An 18324-nucleotide genomic window follows, 5' to 3' on the forward strand; every position below is an offset into this window, starting at 1 on the left:
CTGTTATATACTGAAAGGTACTCTTTTTTGGGCCCCCATACTGTTAGCCAAATTTCAGGCCTGTGAGGAAAAAAGTATAGCAAATGTTGCCAGTGGGAGAGATGAGGTTCTTGCTGCTTTTCCTTCCTTCTTCCCTGGGGTGACCAGGAACCATCCAACAATTAGAGTTTTCTGAGAGCTTGAGTGATCTAGAAAGAGAAACACTGTTATAGACTATTCTTTTCTAACTTGGCTATAGATAGGAATCAACTAAGGTACTTCTTTAAAATTATATTTCTCGAGTTCCCTGGTGGCCTAGTGGGTTAAGGATCTAGTGTTGTCACTGCTGTGGCATGGGTTTAACCCCTCGCCTGGGAGTTTCTGCATGCGATGGGCATGGCCAAAAAACTAGATTTCTAGTATCAGAATTGTTGGAGATAAATGCTGAGAATGTGTACTTTAACAAGTGGTTCGGTTCATTTTGATGCATTAAGAATTTAAGAACCATTGGTTAGAATTTAAGGCCATGATCTTTAGAGTCATGCGAACTTCAAAGTCAAGCTTTGACATACACTAACTGTACTTAAAATCCAATCCTCCTCATGTTCCCATTCACTTGCACTCCCATACTATCCTGTGTGATAATCACCTCTCAACTGTGTATGATCAGTTAGATGGGATCTAGTTTCTTCCTTTAGGGCAAAGTCTAATATGCTGTCGTAATGAAGATTTCCATCAAATTTTAAGTAAGATAGAAATTTATTTTCATTAATGGAATAGTTCAGAGATGAGTGGATCAGGTCTGGCATGGTGGCTTTGATCTTAGAGAGACAGCAGTGAGTGATGTCTTGAAAATGAGATCTTAATTCTCTGCTCAGGATTTGAACCTGGGAAGCCTGGTTGAAAACCAGAATCCTAGCCACGAGACTAGCTAGAGGCTAGAATCAGAATTTCCCTGATGCTTGTCCCCCATTAAAAGCCAGAATGTTTCAACGAGGCAAAGACTTTTAAAACCAGGTATAAAGTTTATTATTAAAAACACAGTACAACATATGGGAGAGCACACAGAGAATTAGTTTAAGACAAAGGCAAGGCAGTAAAATACCCAAAAGAGGAGCATGGGTGTGGGTGTCCTCCTCAATGAGGAGCACACCAGAGAGGTGATTTAAATCACTTAGGACATTTCTTCTGGGTCTCTGTTTTCCTTTGGCCAGTTATCTTGTTATTTCTCACATCTGACTGGAAACAGGACCCTCCCCAATAAGTGTGTGCATCTTTGGCCAAGCTTCATTCTGGAGCAAAGGGTTCTGGGACGGTATCGGGACTTATTTTATGGCCTTGTGCTCCCTCCATTTTTGACCCTTAGGAGTCTTACTGCGCATATGTGATTGGGGAGGTCTCCTTGACCCCAGGAGTGATCAAAGTGGTCATCTTTATACTCGAGCAAAGCGCAGCTCCTGCCATTAACTTTCTCTTTGAGGTGTCAAAGAGAAGCAAGGCTCGATTTACTCAGCCTAACAAGTCTTAGCTATTCTCAGCTCAGGGGCCCATCTACCTCCTCCCTCAACTTTCCTTCACAGTCATTCAAGGAATTAGGTTTCTTCCATCCTGTTGCTCTACCATCTTCTAGAGTATACTCCATGCCTATGTGGTTGAAGGTGATTCACCTTCAAGATCATATTCCTGATTCCAAGAAAGCAAAAGAAAGAGTATAGGCATACCTTGTTTTATTATGCTTTGCTTTATTGTACTTCAGAGATATTGTATTTTTTTTATAAAAATTTTAAAAATTACAGTTGACATGGAATATTAGGCTAATTTCAGATATAATACATAGTGATTTGACATTTGTATGCATTATGAAATAATCATCATAAATCTAGTAATCTTTGTACAAACTTAATAATATTACTGACCATATTCCTTATGCTGTATGTTACATCATTGTTGCTTGTTTCATAACTGAAGGTTTGCACCTCTTAATCCCCTCACCTATTTTGCCCCCTGACCTCTCCCATCTGCAACCACCTGCTCTCTATATCTGTGAGTCTGGTTTTGGTTTTAGTTTTTAGATTCCACATATACATGAGATCATATGGTGTCTTTCTCAGACTTATTTCATTTAGCATAATATACTCAATATCCATCCATGTTGTAAATGGCAATATTCCTTTTTGATGGCTGATTAATACTCCATTGTATATGTATACCACATCTTCTTTATCCATTCATCTATTGATTACTTTGGTTGCTTCCATAGCTTGGCTATTGTAAAAAATGCTGCAATTCCTATATCTTCTCAAAATAGTGTTTTTGTTTTCCTCAGGAAAATACCAGAAAAGAAATTGCTGGATCATATGGTAGTTCTATTTTTAATTTATTGAGGAACTTCCATACTGTTTTCCATAGTGGACATACTGATTTATGATCCCACCAGCAGGGTTCCCTTTTCTGCACATCCTAACTAACACTTACTTATTGTCATTTTCGATAGCCATTCTGATGAGTATGAAGTGGCATCTCCTTGTGGTTTTGACTTTCATTTCCCTGATGATTAGTGGTGTTGAGCATCTTTTCATGTGCTTATTGGCCATCCATATTTCATTTTCAGAAAAATGTCTATTCAGGTTTTCTGTCCGTTTTTTAAAATTAGGTTTGTTTTTTGTTGAGTTGTGTGAATTCTTTGTATACTTTAGATATTAACACCTTATCAGATATATTGTTGGCAAATATTTTCTCCCATTCAGTAGGCTGCCTTTCCATTTTGTTGATAGTTTCCTTTGTTGTGCAAAAGTTTCTTAGTTTGATATAGCTCCATTTGTTTATATTGACTTTTGTTTCCCTTGCTCAAAGAAATCCAAAAAATATTCTAAGACCAATGTCAAAGAGTACTTCCTATGTTTTTTTTTTTTTCCTGGGTTTTATGGTTGGGGTCTTTAAGTCCTTAATACATTTTGAGATTATATTTGTATATGGTATGGGAAAGTAGTCCAATTTGATTCTTTGGCATGTAGTTGTCCAGTTTTCCCAGTACCATTTTTGAAGAGTCTGCCTTTTCCCCATTGTATAGCCTTTCCTCCTTTGTCATAGATTAATTGACAATAGAACTATGGGTTTATTTTGGGGCTTGCTGTTCTGTTCCATTGATCCATATATCTTCCTGTGTCAGTGTCATACTGTTTTTTTCCTTTGTTTCTTTTTCCTTTTTTGGCCACCCTGTGGCATAGGGAATTCTCAGGCCAGGGATCAGATTTAAACTACAGTGGCAAGGCCGGATCCTTAACACACTGTGCTGGGCTGGGGATCTAACCTGCGTTCCTGCCGAGACCAGCTCAGCAGGATGGGGCTGAAGAATGGGTGCTGTGAAACTTAAGGAAAAAAGTTAACATAAAACAAGACACAGAGACATTTGTCTTAAGTAAAGGTGGCAACCAGGGGACTCAAGGTCTCAGGGACCAAGAGCACCACCTCAAGAAACCACACTGCTTTTACTGTGCTCTTTAGGATGAGTCAAGTGAGGAAGGGGCTGTTGTGGAGGATGTAGGGTTTATTATTGTATAAGTTCTTTTATTATTTTAAAAGTCACTTAGCTGGTAGATGGCTAAGCTTTTACTCTGACCCTTAGGCATATAACAATCACTAGCATTTGAGTTAGCTATCTATGCATAGCATTCCAGAGAATCCTCCCTGTGCTTCTGCAAATGGCATGTCTGTTTGCGGCAACCCGGTGTGCCTGGGTTTGCACTTTGGTTCTCTTTGCTAATGTGTATTCTGCTAATGACCGCTCATAAACCACTTGGTCATGAGGTTCCTCTGTCTTATTCCTTAGAGGACCTATCATGCTTGTGCAAACGGCGTGCCTAGACCAATGCATTATGTCCTCATTCAGCTGACCCTATGAATAGCTTATGCCCTTAGCTCTTTGTTCTTAAGTTTAAGTCATTTACCAGCACTGTGACAGTTTTTCAAGCAGGAAGATGGCATGAAGTAAAGCAGGACAAGATGGGGCTTTCAGCAAAGAGGCTAAGAAAATATTGTAGAGACATGTCTTGTGACATGTTCCAGTGCTCCCAAGATGGTGCCAATCCCGTTGTGCCAATCCCATTGTGCTACCAGGGGATCTCCTATGTCATACTGTTGTGATGACTATAGGTTTGTAGTACAGTTTAAAATCAGGGCATGTGATACCTCCAGCTTTGTTCTTTCTCAAGGTTGCTTAGGTTATTGGGAGTCTTTTGTGCGTCTTTAGAAATTCTAAAATATTTTTGTTGAAGGTCTGTGAAAGATGGCTTTAGTGTTTTGAAAGGTAACACATTGAATATATAGATTTCTTTGGTAGTATGGTCATTTTAACAATATTAACTTTTTCAACCATGAGCACAATGTATCTTTCCATTTGTTATGTCATCTTCACTTTCTTTCATTAATGTCTTAGTTTTTAGAGTACAAGTCTTCTACCTCTTTGATTAGATTTGTTACTAGATTAGTTTACTTTTTGATGCAGTTGTAAATGGGATTGTTTTCTTAATTTCTCTTTGGGTAGTCTGTTAGTGTATAGAAATGGATAAATTTCTGTATATTAACTTTGTATTCTGAAACTTTGAATTCATTTTGTACTAGTAGTTGTTTTTTGTTTTTTGTTTTGTTTTGTTTTTTTTGGTAGTGTCTTTAGGACTCATGTCATCAGTAGACAGTGTCAGTTTTACTTCTTCCTTTCCAATTTAGATTTCTTTTTTTTGTCTGTTCTTGGCTGGGATACTGTAATGAATGAAAGTGGTGAGGGTGGGCATCCTCATCTTGTTCTTGATCTTAGAGGAAATGTTTCCAGCTTTTCACCATTAAGTATGATGTTAGCTGTGCATTTGTCATGTACAGTCTTTATTATGTTGAGGTATGTTCCCTTTATGTGCATTTTGTGGAGAGTTTTTTACCATAAATGGCTAAGTTTTATCAAGAGGTTTTCCCGTATCTATTGAGATGTTCATGTGATTTTTTTTTTAATTCAGTTTATTAATATGATGTATCACATTGATTTAAAAAAATTTTATTTACTTTATGGCCACATCTACAGCATATGGACGTTCCTGGACTAGGGATTGAATCTGATCTACAGCTATGACTTACACCCAGCTGAGGCAACACCAGATCCTTTAACCCACTACACTGGGCTGAGGACTGAATCCGTGCCTCTGCAGTGACCTGAGCCACTGCAATCTGATTCTTAACCCACTGCATCACAGGGGGAACTCCTTATTTTCTTTTGTGGATTTTGAACCATTCTTGCATCCTGGGATAAATCCCACCTGATCATGATGTGTGATACTTTTTGTTGTGTTAAGTTCTATTTGCTAATATTTGCTAATATTTTGTTACAATTTTTACATCTATGTTCATTAGTGATATTGGCTTATAAAATTCTTGGTGACTTTGTCTGGTTTTGGTATTCAGGTGATGCTAGCTTGGTAGAATGAGTTAGTAACATGTTCTTTCATCTTTAATATTTTGGAATAGTTGGAGAAGGATAGATGTTAATTTGGGAGACTGTACGTTCTTAAGAATTTATCCATTTCTTCTAGGTAGTCCATTTTCTTGGTGCATAATTGTTCATAATAATCCCTGATTCTGTTATTTCTGTGGTCTCAGTTTTCTTTTTTTCTTTTATGCTTTGCTTTTTGTGTGTGCGCGCGCTTTGCTTTGCTTTTTTTTTTTTTTTTTTTTTTTTTTTTTTTGCCTTTTAGGGCCACACTTATAAGTTCCCAGGCTAGGGGTCGAGTTGGAGCTGTAGCTGCTGGCCTACACCACAGCCACAGCAATGCAGGAACTGAGCCATGTCTGTGACCTACATCACATCTCATGGCAATACCAGATCCTTAACCTATTGGGATCAAACCCACATTCTCATAGATTCTAGTCAGATTCGTTACTGCTGAGCCACAATGGGAACTCCATGTGTTCTCAGTTTTAATTTATTTTCATTGCTGAAATACTGATTTAGACCCTCGTTTTTTATTTTCCTTGACATGTCTGGCTAAAATTTCATCTGCTTTATCTTTTCAAAGCACCATTTTTTTTTTTGTTTCATCTTCTTTGTTCTAGTATCAATTTTACTTCTGCTCTGATCTTTGATTTCTTCTAGTAATTTGGGATTTGGTATGTTCTTTTTTTAGTTCCTTTAGGCGTAAGGTTAGGTGGTTTGAGATTTTCTTGTTTCCCAAGGTAGGCTTGTATTGCTATAAACTTCCTTCTTAAAAGTGCTTTTTGCTGGGTCACATAGATTTTTGGTTCGTTGTGTTTGTTTTCCTTTGTTTCTAGGTTTTTTTTTTTTTTTTACTTTGATTTCTTCAGTGACCCATTTGTTGAGTAGCATATTGTGTAGCCTCCATGTTTTTTTCTTTTGTTTTTTTTTTTTTTTTTTTTTTTTGCAGGGTTTCTCTTGTAGTTGACTTCTAGTCTCATGGTGTGTGGTTAGAAAAGATGCTTGTGATTTCAGTCTTAGATTTACTGAGCCTTATTTTATGGTATATCACATTCTCTATCCTGGAGAATATTCCATGTGCACTTGAATGTAAACTTAGCTGCTTTGGGATGGAATGTTCTATATATATCTTTTTAAGTCCATTTGGTCTAATGTGTTTAAAACAAGTGTTTGGTTATTTGCCGTCTGGATGATCTGGCCACTGATGTAAGTAGGGTGTTAAAGTCCCCTACTATTATTGTGTTACTGTCAATTTCTTGTGTCTGTTAATATTCTATGTGCGTATATATTTAAAATGATATATTTTTGTTGTATTGGTGTTTTTATCATTATGCAGTGTGCTTTGTCTCTTGTTACAGACTTAAAAAAAATCTATTGTGCCTGATGAAAGTTGGGGTAGCAATACTTCTATTTCCATTTGCATTGAATACCTTTTTTCCATCCCTTACTCTGTGTCTGTCTTTGGATCTGAAATGAATATCTTCTAGGCAGTGTATAGATTGGTCTTTTGTTTTTTTCATACATTCTTTCACTATGCCTTTTGATTGGAGCATTTAGTTTTATTTTACATTTAAAGTACTTAGCAATAAGTATATACTTTTTGATATTTAAAATTTGTTTTCTGGTTATTTTTGTAATCAGTTCAAATGTGAACAAAGAATTTTGAATATTACATAGTTGATAAAGCAGTGGCAGGATTTGAGAGGATTAAATTTAATTTTGACACAAGTTTTACTGTGGGTAACTGCTATCAAACAGCTTTGCATGCTACAGAGATTGTAAAACGGAGTCGGTGTGGCAGATTTGCTTTTTGTCTTTGTTTAAAAAATTGTCATAGCCAACATAACCTTCAGCAACCACCATCCTGATCAGTCAGCAGACATGAACATCAAGGCAAGTCCCTCCACTAGCAAAAAATTACCACTTTCTGAAGGCTCAGATAATTAGCACTTTTTAGCAATAAAATATATTTTAATGTATGTACATTTTTTAGACAAAATACTGTTGCACACTTAACCTACTGTTGCACACTTAACCTACTACAGTATAATTTGAACATAAACTTTCACATGCACTTGGAAACTAAAACATTCATGTGACTCGCTTTGTTTCAATTTTATTGGAGTGGTCTTGAAAAAAACATGCAATATTTCAGTATTACACCTGTGTCTATAAATAAGCAACATTGTTGGTATTCTTTTGAGCATTACTGGTATTAAAATTTTGAGCAAACTGTAACCTATTAAGAATAAGATATTCTTACTTTACCTTTTTTCTTTGGTGCTCTTCCTTTCTTTACATAGATCTCCTCCTCTCCAAAGAACTTCTTCTACTCGTTCCTCCAAGGCAGGTCTGCTGGCAACAAATCCCCTCTTTTTTTTTTTTTGTTTATATGAAAAAGTATTTATTTCTTCTTCACTTCAGAAGGATGATTTTATAAGGTACAAAGTTCTAGGTTGGTGGTTTTGTTTGGTTTTTCTTCTAAACACTTCACTCTTTTTGCTTGCATGTTTCTGAGGAGAAAGCAGATGTAAATCTTTTTTTTTTTTCCTCCCTCTGTGGGTAATGCGTTTTTTCCTCTAGCTTCTTTAATGTTTTTTTTTTTTTTGGTCTTAGGTGTATAGTCTTCAAACTACTGGAAACTAAGGTGTAGTTCTTTGTTATTTAGGAAATTTATCTTGATGTTGTGACCTTCCTGCATCTGTGGTTTGGTGTCTGACATTTTGGAATCTTCTCAGGCACTATTGTTTTAATTCCTCAGTCTCATTCTCTTTTTTTATCCATTTAGTATTCCCGTTATGGATATGTTACCTTTTGTAGTTGTCCCATAGTCTTTGGTTATTCTGTCTTGTTCTTGAGTTTCAGTTTTTGTTCACTTTGATTTTCAGTTTGTGAGGATTCTATTGATGGATACTCTAGCTCAGAGATGTTTTCTTGCCTGTGTCCAAGCTACTAATGAGCCCATCAAGGCATTTTTCATTCCTGTTAGTGTTTTTGATCTGTAGGATTTCCTTTTGGTTCTTAGGATTTCCATCTCTGCTTACATTGCCCATCTGTTCTTGCATGTTATTTACTCTATCCATTGGAGCCCTTAGCATATTAATAATAGTTTTCTTAAATTCCCAGTCTGATAATTCTACCATCCCTGCCATATCTAGTTTTGATGGACACCATAGTTCTTCACATTCTGTTTTTTTTTTTTTTTCCTTTTGTTAGGCTTTGTGATTTCCTCCCCACCCCATGCTAATCAGACATGATATACTTGGTAAAAGGAGCTGCTGTACATAGCCCTTTAGTAATGTGGTGAGATGTTTGGAGGGAGGCACATTCTATAATTGTATGATTTTGTCTCAGTCTTCTAGTATGCCTATGTCTCTGAAATAGGAGCTTCTCAGGGTTCCCCCCCCCCCCCTTTAGGTAGGGCAAGATGGCTGAAGTGGGGTGGAGTTGGGTATTTCCCTTCCCTAGGTCAGTTAAGCTCTGATAATACCCCAGCAGGTTAGACTCTTGTTACTTTCCCTTGAGGGCAGGTCTTTTAAAAAAGAACAGAGTTTTCTAGCTATTTCAAGATGGTTCTTTATGCGCTCCCCCTGCCAGAAGTCTGAGTGGTTTTTTTTTTTCTGCCCTGGTACTTACGTGAGAACTTATTTGACCTCCTGGAGATAACCCTCACAATATTGTGGCCCCCCCCCCCCCCATGACTGAGACCTCTTGGAATTTTGAATTTATAATGTTTCCTACACTGAGACTTCAGTTCATCAGTTGTAGTTCCAGTTTTCCTACCCTGGCATTAGTTCCTATGGTGATTTCTATTCATAAGTCTGCTCTAGTAAGCTATAACTCCCTGTATTTGCCTTATGTCTCTCTAGTCTTGGAGGCTGAGGTTTTCCCTAGAAGAGTCATTGCTTTTTTAGCCTGTTCAGTTTTTTGTTGTTAGGATGTAGTGGAAACTTCCATTTCCTTACATGTGAAACCAGAAGTCTGAAATGGAATCTTCACAGAGGTAATCAAGTTAAAATGGGGGCACTAGGATGGGCACTATTGAAATGCATCTGATGTCCATGTTTAGGTGTTTAGCAAAGCAATTTTTTTTTTTTTGGAACTTCTTTGTTTCCATATCTCTATTGAAATTCTTCATCTATTCATGCTTGTTATCATTTTCACTTTCTCTATATATAGTGAAATAAATATTTAAGTATATATGTAATAAAGTATATATTTGATTTAATAGAATGAGTTCTTTAACATAACACAAAAAGTTATTATAAGTATCTCTGATAGTTTCAACATCTGAGGCATCTCTGTTTCACATCTGAGCCATCTATGTTGATTGCTTAATCTGGGGAAAACAGCTTGTTGAAAATAGTAGACATTAATGTTTAGAAGAATAGAGACTGATGAGGTAAATATTATTTATGTCTGGGAATGGGGATTCTCCTTCTGTTAAGCCATTAATGTGTGATTGAGTCAATGTAGTAAGGAGTTAAAGTGGGTTTAGGTTTTCTCATGTTTATTTTTACCATCAGGTAAAATTGAAATTCTTCTAGGAGTGGCCTGTTACTATCTTATACTTAAGAGTAGTGGCTACATTACCAGATGTTCTCAGTGTTTGAGTCACTTCTGGATGCCTGCATCAGAGGACTGGGGGAGTGTCTTTTTCCATATTCTTTCTTGTCCTACAGTGGTAAACTAGCGTTGCTTATTACTTGTGGTGTGCTGATTGTGTGCTTGGGGTGGTTCTCTGTTTTGATCCAGTGTAGTCTTAAGTAAACCCTGTTTGGTTTACTAGTTTACAGCTTTTGTAACAACTTCAACTAAAATTTTCACACTCGGGAGAAAAACCTCAATGTAAAATTCAAAGAGGGCTTCCATCTCTATCCCAGCAACTCCATCTCAGTGTTCCCTGCACTAGCATGCACTCTATTTCTTTTGTTGTCGTATATCCTCTATCTCATAGCAAAAGGAGAAGTCATATCTTTTAGAGGTATGTCCTTGAATCCTAGAAAACTTCATGGAGGTAGTCCTAACTGAGCTGGGATCAGAAAGATGGCCAAGATTTCTTTTTTTTAATTTTTTTTTTATTTTCCCAAAAGACAAAGGCCAAGATTTCTATAGGCAGAAATGGTTAGGCAGGGCATTCCAGAAAGAGCCATAACCAAGAGCAAAAGTCAACATGTTCCCCTCTAGAAGTATAGTGATGTTTTAAGGGTATCATTTAGATGGTCACAAGATTCCCTGATGCAGAAATGGAACTATGCTGTGAGACTTGGAGCTATTTGTATCCCATGCTTGGGAAACAGACGATACTAGTTATCTTAAGTGTACTGTAGGGATATGAACCTATTGTATCATGCTCTCTCACATTTTCATCTGCCTGCAGTGGCCCAAAGAGATAGTCCCATATTCCAGAGAGGAATAATTCTGGAAAAAAATAATCATGAGAACATGAGTTCAGTTGCATAAAATTCATGAAACAAGTTATTTTTCTCTTTAAGTATTGTACCTATTTTTATCTGAATTAGAAATCAAAACTAAGAAAAATTATGAGCACCAATTTGTGTGGCTGATCACTAAAGTATCATGTTGTCTCACAGTATCATAATTATGTCCTATTCTTTTCCATGGTACCTCCACCCATCTGCCCATCTATCTCTGTTGGTAAGAACAGTCAAGGTAGAATGAAAACTCTACTAAAGTGAATAAAACTCCTGTTCATTTCTCCTCAGCTGCTCAAATAAACAACAACAACAACAAACCACAGTAAGCCCCAAAGCTTCAAAATAGGGAAATAATTGTCTCTAGATTTCCTGAATTTACTTTGTTTATCCAGATGAACCTTCCTTATACTTCTGTGGTAATATCATCAGAAAAAATGTTGTTTTAAGAAAACATGTATTTAAAACTTAAAGAGGGTTAAGAAAATAGTGTTAATGTTTGGTTTGAAATCAAACTACTTTTTTTAGTATCTGGTATTATTACCACTTTTGTTTTAATGCTTTTAAATTAGTTGGTAGGTGAAGAGTGGGTCACCACACCTTGGGGTAAAACGATACTGGTGGGAAGGTGTCATCTTGAGGCACACAAAGCCTCCTCACTGATACTGAAATGGAACTGTGATATGAGATTAGGGGAATTCTGCAGCTTGTATGTACTGAAGCACATTATAAATTTATGTCCAGATCTAGGTTTGTTTCAAACCCCTTTTGCTGCTCTCTCTTAGGCTCTGCCAACCGAATGGGTGAGGGATTCAGCCTCCTGTGCTAGGGCTTCTCCTAAGGGATTAAGAGATGGCACACAAATTTTTATATAAATAGACTGATTTTTCTGTTTCTCTAAGCATCTACTTTGTGTACTGAAAGAAAAACAAAGGATACAGCTGATTAGGTCCATCCCTCCAGGGTCTGTAACTGGGCCAAAGATTCACTGTGTTTGATTGCTTTTGTTGATATTTGGTGTGCTTATAAAAAACAACAGTAGCAAGCTTTCATTAGGTTATAATTTTGTAACAGTTGTAAAAACCTTACATTTCACTGAATCTTTCCAATAGCCCTGTGAAGTAAGTGCTATTATTTCCATTTTATGAAGATGAGGAAACTGAGCCTCAGAGCATTGAAGTGTTTATTCAAAGCACACAGTCAATGTTGGAGCTGGAATTTTAGCACAGGCAGGCTAACTAGATTTCCTGGGATTGGCAAATTTTTCTATAAAAGGTCAGATAGTAGATGTTTTAGGCTTTGTAGCCATATGATCCCTGTTGCAACTACTCAACTTGGATGTTGTAGCATAAAAGCAGCCATAAACAGTATGTAAATTAAAGGGTATGGCTGTGCTCCAATAAAACTTTATTTATAAAAACAGGTGTAGAGCAGGATGTAGCCTGTGGGCTCTTGTTTGTCCTATTGCTTGTTGAACTCTGCCTTAACCAGCAGGAAATACACTCACGTTATTATGGATTAAAAATTCATGACTAACCAAGGTGTTTTCCTTGTTATTCTGTGGAAGATATACAATGCCCTTAGTCTTACAGAATAAAAAACCAAAAGGATACTGAGTATTTGTATCCTTTGGTTTATAAAAACATCCTTTGGTTTATAAAAATACCTACATATACATCTATTTATATAAATGTATGTACATAGATGTAGAGATGTACATATATAGATGGTGTGGATGCATGCAGGGGTGTGTGCATGTATTTAGGATTATACACACACATCTCTATTTTTCTTTTTTCTTTTTCCTTTTTCCTTTTTAGGGCTGCACCTGTGGCATATGGAAGTTCCCAGGCCAGGGGTAGAATTGGAGTGGCAGTCTAGGCCATGGCCAAGGTAACACCTGATCAGAGCCTCATGTGACCTGTGCTGCAGCTTGCAGCAAAGCCTGATCCTTAACCCCCTGATGGAGGCCAGGGATCGAAGCTGAATCCTCATGGAGACAACACCTGGTCCTTAACACCACTGACCTACAATGAGAACTCCTCTCTGTATTTTTCTATGTGTATAGACGGACATACATTAAAATGTTAATTGTGGTTATGTCTTGGGTTGAACTGAGGAATGCTCTTTAGAAAATGATGACTTCCAATTTTTCTATTATGCATGTTTATTACTAACTAGAATTAGACCAAATTAAAATCACAAAGATATTTGAGGTTTTTTCCTGGGCAGGAGGCAGAGCAGAAAAGGAGAGAAGGCATAGCATTGGGTTGAAGCTAGAACCAAGAGAAACAGCCTGCTCGGGAACCTACCAAGGATTAACAGATCTGGCAGTATGAGTTTTTGACTTCCAGCTCCATATATATCCTTAACAGATCTGTGAAAATGAATATGGGCCTTTAAAATGGTTTTCCTTATCATGATAGCAAGTTTTCTCGACAGATGCTAAAGAAATAGTAGAAGAATTTTTTTAACTTTCTAGTTGATGTATAACTCACACAGTTGATTCCTGCAGGGCAAGTGGCTTCCCCAGTGTCTAGCTCCTGCAGTGTAGGTGGCTTCTGCAGTGCATGGGATCCAGCAGCTCCCAGTTGCTGTATTCTCCCTCTGGTAACCGCCTCTTAGGTGGTTTGGTTGTGAAGTATCTCTGATGAGATACTTCCCATGAGCCCCCATGAGAGTGAGTTTCTGACGAGTTCCAAAAGAACAGATTTCTAGAAAACTTTACTGGTGTGGCACCACAGCAACCTCTCTGCCTTCTGCTTAGCCATGGCTAGCTCCTCTCCATCAGTGTCTGGATCTCAGACCTACTGAAGGCGAGTTATGGGGATAAGGAGGAACTCTACCTTGGGTGTTCTTATCTTACCCTTAGGGATAGTGATGGCTTCTTTATAAGTGCTATTTCTATAGTTAGAGTTGTCTTTACTTCTTCCTAGCCAATCCCTAGTTACTCCAATACCCTGTTAGAATGAATAATTCTTTATATTAAACTTTCCATGTTAATATTACTATATCATTTGTTTTTTTTCCTGGGTGTACCCAGGCTGATACACCAGTATACTGAACCTGGCTGCTTAGAAAGCCTGAAGACCAGGAGACAGATTCTTCTTAGGTAACCAAGAGGGAGCAAGTTAAAATAGGAATGTGAATATTGACCTTCCTGATAGGGAAAGGCTAAGTCAGTAGCAGGTTTACAATCCAGAACCAAATGCTGTTGCTTTTATTTTCCGAGTTGGATGAAACTGCTCTGTCTTTGCTCAAACCTTTCACATTGCCTCACTGATATAGACTTTGTATCCTGTAGTTAGTTTCATGCATGTGGTTAAATATCTTTTTTTAGAACGGAAATGTTATATGGTGACATGTATCCATTTGGAGCCAGGTTTATCTATTTGAGTCCTGGCTTTATCAGTTACTACCTTATGTAACTAAATTAGTCTTTCTGAGTCAGATCAGTTTCCCCCTTTGTAAGATGGAGACAATACTACCTACCTAACACATTATTGAAGGATTAAGAACAATGAGTGTAAAAGCCATAATATCATGCTTCATACATAGTAATTGCCAAGTAAATGGTAGTTAGTAATTATTGTTAAGTGTGTACAGAAAATTACTCTTTATATATATATATAGAGATGGAGAGAAAATGGGGGGAAACAAGAGTTTTGATCTCAAAGCCGGAGCCCCACACATTTGTCAGGAGCAGATTGTAACATGACAGTGAGAAGGACCCTTTCCCTTACCCCTTTCCTTTCAGGAAGACCCACACCTATAGGCTGTAATTGGACAATGAAGAGTCAGGATGGAGTTCAAGAGCAGACGTTGGAAACGGCACTGGTCCTGTTAGGTCCTGACTGAAGCCCAATAGGCTTATGCTCGAGTGAGAAGGGCTGGTTTTCACTTTAAAGGGTGATAGTGATTGGGTAATGATCATATTATGCCAATAGGCATAACTCCTGCTGCTCTCTGTGTGATTCCCATGACTCCTTAGGAAGAAAGAGGGCTTATTTGATAAGCATACCAGGATGTGTATGTGTTGGACTTTGGAGTGGTGTGAGTATATTTTAGCTGGGCTCCTGCTGTGATTGACTCCTCACAAATAAAATGTTGCTTGGCTCCCTTTTCATGTCTCTCTGAAATGAGACAGATTCCAATTCTTCTTGCTTGGGACCACATCCTGGCTGAGCTTCTGGTGTGTCACATCTGCCTCTCTGTGTGTGTCTGTCTGCCTCTATACTTGTCAGCAACGTTCACCAGCCACCAGCAGAAGGAAGAGCAGAAATGAAAGTAGCTTCTGCAATTGCAGCTCTGTGAATGACTTGATTAAATAGATTATACCTGATTAGGCTGGTCTTGCGTGGAAGTAGAGTAGGTGAGTTTCTTTGGATTAGCCTCTTAAAGGCTCTATTAATGTTTATTGGCCAGTTCATCTGTGCAATGTTCTGCCCTGAATGTAAACAAATGATCTAATTTTAAATCTCAGAAGACTACTATGAAGTAAATGCTATTTTGTTTTGCATTTATTTTTAAAATTGTTTTATTTCCATCTTTATTCATGAGTTGTAAAGCTATAAAACCTCTCCTGGAGAACAAATTGTTGGCTTAAAAGTACAGCGCTCTAAAGAGATCTGGTTTTTATCACTAAATCAAATAGCTTCTATTATTATCCACTTTTCTAGATAGGAAAACTGAGGCTTATGTCAAGGTGATTTATCCAAGGTCACACAGCTAAGACAAGAGACAAACATGTCTACCCTCTTGCAGCTTACATTTATAATGGTAAAAGACAAAAATTGAAATATACATTATACACTTGACCTTTGAACAATATAGGTTTGAATTGCATGAATGTACTTATACGGGGATTTTTTTTTTTTTTTAAATAAACACATAGGACAGTACTACATGATCGCGATCCATGGTTAGTTGAATCTGTGGATGTAGAACCACACATAGGGAGGGCCAGCTGTAAAGTTATGTGTGGAGGATTGGTGCCTCTAACCCCTGTGTTGTCAAGGATCAGCTGTGATGTTAAGGAGAAACATAAAGCAGAGAAAAGTGTTATGGGGGTATGTGAGTAGGATTGCAATTTAGAGAAGGTGATCAGAAAGAATGTCATTGAGAAGGTGACATTGGAGTAGAGCTTTGGAGGAGGTGAGAGTGAGCAATGAAAATTGTCTGTAGGGAGGAGCATTCCAGGCAAAGAGAAATCTCTAATGCCTTTATGCAGGAATATTCATGGCATGGTCAGGGAACATCAAAGAAGCTAATGTATTTGGAGCACAGGGAGCAGAAAGGAGAGTAGGAGATGAGAGAGGTAAGGTGGGGGGGTCCAGGTTGTATAGGTCCTTAGAGCCATTGTAAGGATTTGACTTCTACTCTGAGAATAGGATTTGGGCAGAGGAGACTGATCCTGTTAAAACAAAAGCTATATCTATTATACAGAGAATGAACTGAGGAAAGGGGTTCTAGTAAGGAGGAAATCAGTAAGTGACTTGTCTAAGAGGTAAATCTTTTGAATTCAATAAACACTGAATATAGGACTGGGTCCAATGTTGTGTTGGGTGTGAGGCTTTTATACAAATTTAGGAGCCACCCTTAAGTGAAAGAATTGAGAAATAGGAACATGAGTTGTTATAATGAAAAAGGGAGGGGAACTGGTAAAGGGCCTGTGTAAGTGAGGGACTGTAAAACATAAGCTTCATTGCAGTTTCCGTTGTGGTGCTGTGGTTAACAAATCCAGCTAGGAACCATGAGGTTGCAGGTTCCATCCCTGGCCTTGCTCAGTGGCTTAAGGATCCGGCATTTCCGTGAGATGTGGTGTAGGTCGCAGACGCAGCTCAGATCTGGTATTGCTGTGGCTCAGGCACAGGCCAGAGGCCACAGCTCCGATTCGACCCCTAGCCTGGGAACCTCCATATGCCACAGGAGTGGCCCTAGAAAAGGCAAAAAGACCCCCCCCCCAAAAAAAGGCATAAGCTTCATTGGCTTCACAAGTAACTCTGCCTCTGAATGAATTACTATGTACCAGACTCTATGCTAGGCCTTGGGAACAAAGGGATGGACAAATTAGTGATTAGACTTAACACCTGGACTATTGTAAAGCCATCTGTCTGCTTTTCCTTATCTCCTTCTCCTTCAATCTGCCCAGCATACAACTAGAAAATTTATTTTCCCCAAATTACTGCTCTATCTCTATATACTCTGCCTTTTTAAAAGCTTCTTAATTGGCTTTCCTTTGTGGTTTTTCCATTGCTTGAAAGAGTTATTAATTCTATCAGGCTTCAGAATCAGTTTGGGGAGTGGGGGAGGGTGCTCGTTCAATATGCAGATTTCCTGGCCTCAGCCCTAAACCTACTGAATGAGTTACTGAAGTTGAGGCTTGTAATTCATTTTAAACTGTCTTGTCCAGGTGATTCTGATGCAGAAGGGTCTACTTTAGTAGTTAATGGGCTAAGGCCAAAGTTCCTTAATATGGGATATCCCCCATGATCTTGGCCTAGCTGCCTCTTTCCTGTTCTTGAATATAGACACCCCCCCCCCCCATTCTAGCTATTGTCCCTCAAACATGCTTTATACATTCTTGACTCTAGAGCCTTTGATCACTGTTCCATCTGGCTGAAATGCCCTTTATCTCCTCACTGCCTCTCCAAATTTTAGCAGTTCCTTAAGTCCCAGTTCAGATCTAATCTCTTTCTTGGTGCCTTTTCTGACACAAGAATACACAGCCTCCAAGCTCTTAGAGTACTCATCAGCAACCTTGTCATATTTATTGCATTGTTTTATTCTCAGACATGTCTGTTAGCTCAACCACACCATAAACTCCCTCAGGGTAGGGTCCATTCCTTTACCTTTTTATATCTCCCAAGGGCCTTACCCAGTACTTAGTGAGCAGGAAAAGAGTGTTTATATTCATAACAGACCATATATTTTGCCCTTCATTTTTAAGAAACAAATTTTTATTTTGGCTGCACCTGTGGCATGTGGCAGTTCCCAGGCCAGGGATGGAACTCGTGCTGCAGCAACAACCCTAGCTGCTGCGATGACAGTGTCGGCTCCTTAACCCACTGCACCCCAAGGGAAGTCCTATTTTTCCCTTGATGGTCTAATTTAGTAGAGCATAGCAAATTCCCAAACAACTACTTTTCAATGAACAACACAGATTTGGTTTATAAATACAGGTTCGAAAAATACTTTGAGGATGGAAACTTCTTGGGCTCAGATTCTCATTACGGGAAGGTATTTAATGATATATTACTGGATACTGGCTGCTGTTTTAGTAAATACTTCAGAAATCTATTTAGTGCTGTTATTCTTATATTTTTTTTTAATCCAAGATGGTATTTCATGTGCTGTTGCTCTTAAAGGAGTTTATCTACCTGCTGAAACTGTATACTCCTAGGCTATTTGGCAAAGAACCACTACCACCAAAGT

Source organism: Phacochoerus africanus, chromosome X (genome assembly GCF_016906955.1).
Source record: "Phacochoerus africanus isolate WHEZ1 chromosome X, ROS_Pafr_v1, whole genome shotgun sequence".
Lineage (NCBI taxonomy): Eukaryota > Metazoa > Chordata > Mammalia > Artiodactyla > Suidae > Phacochoerus > Phacochoerus africanus.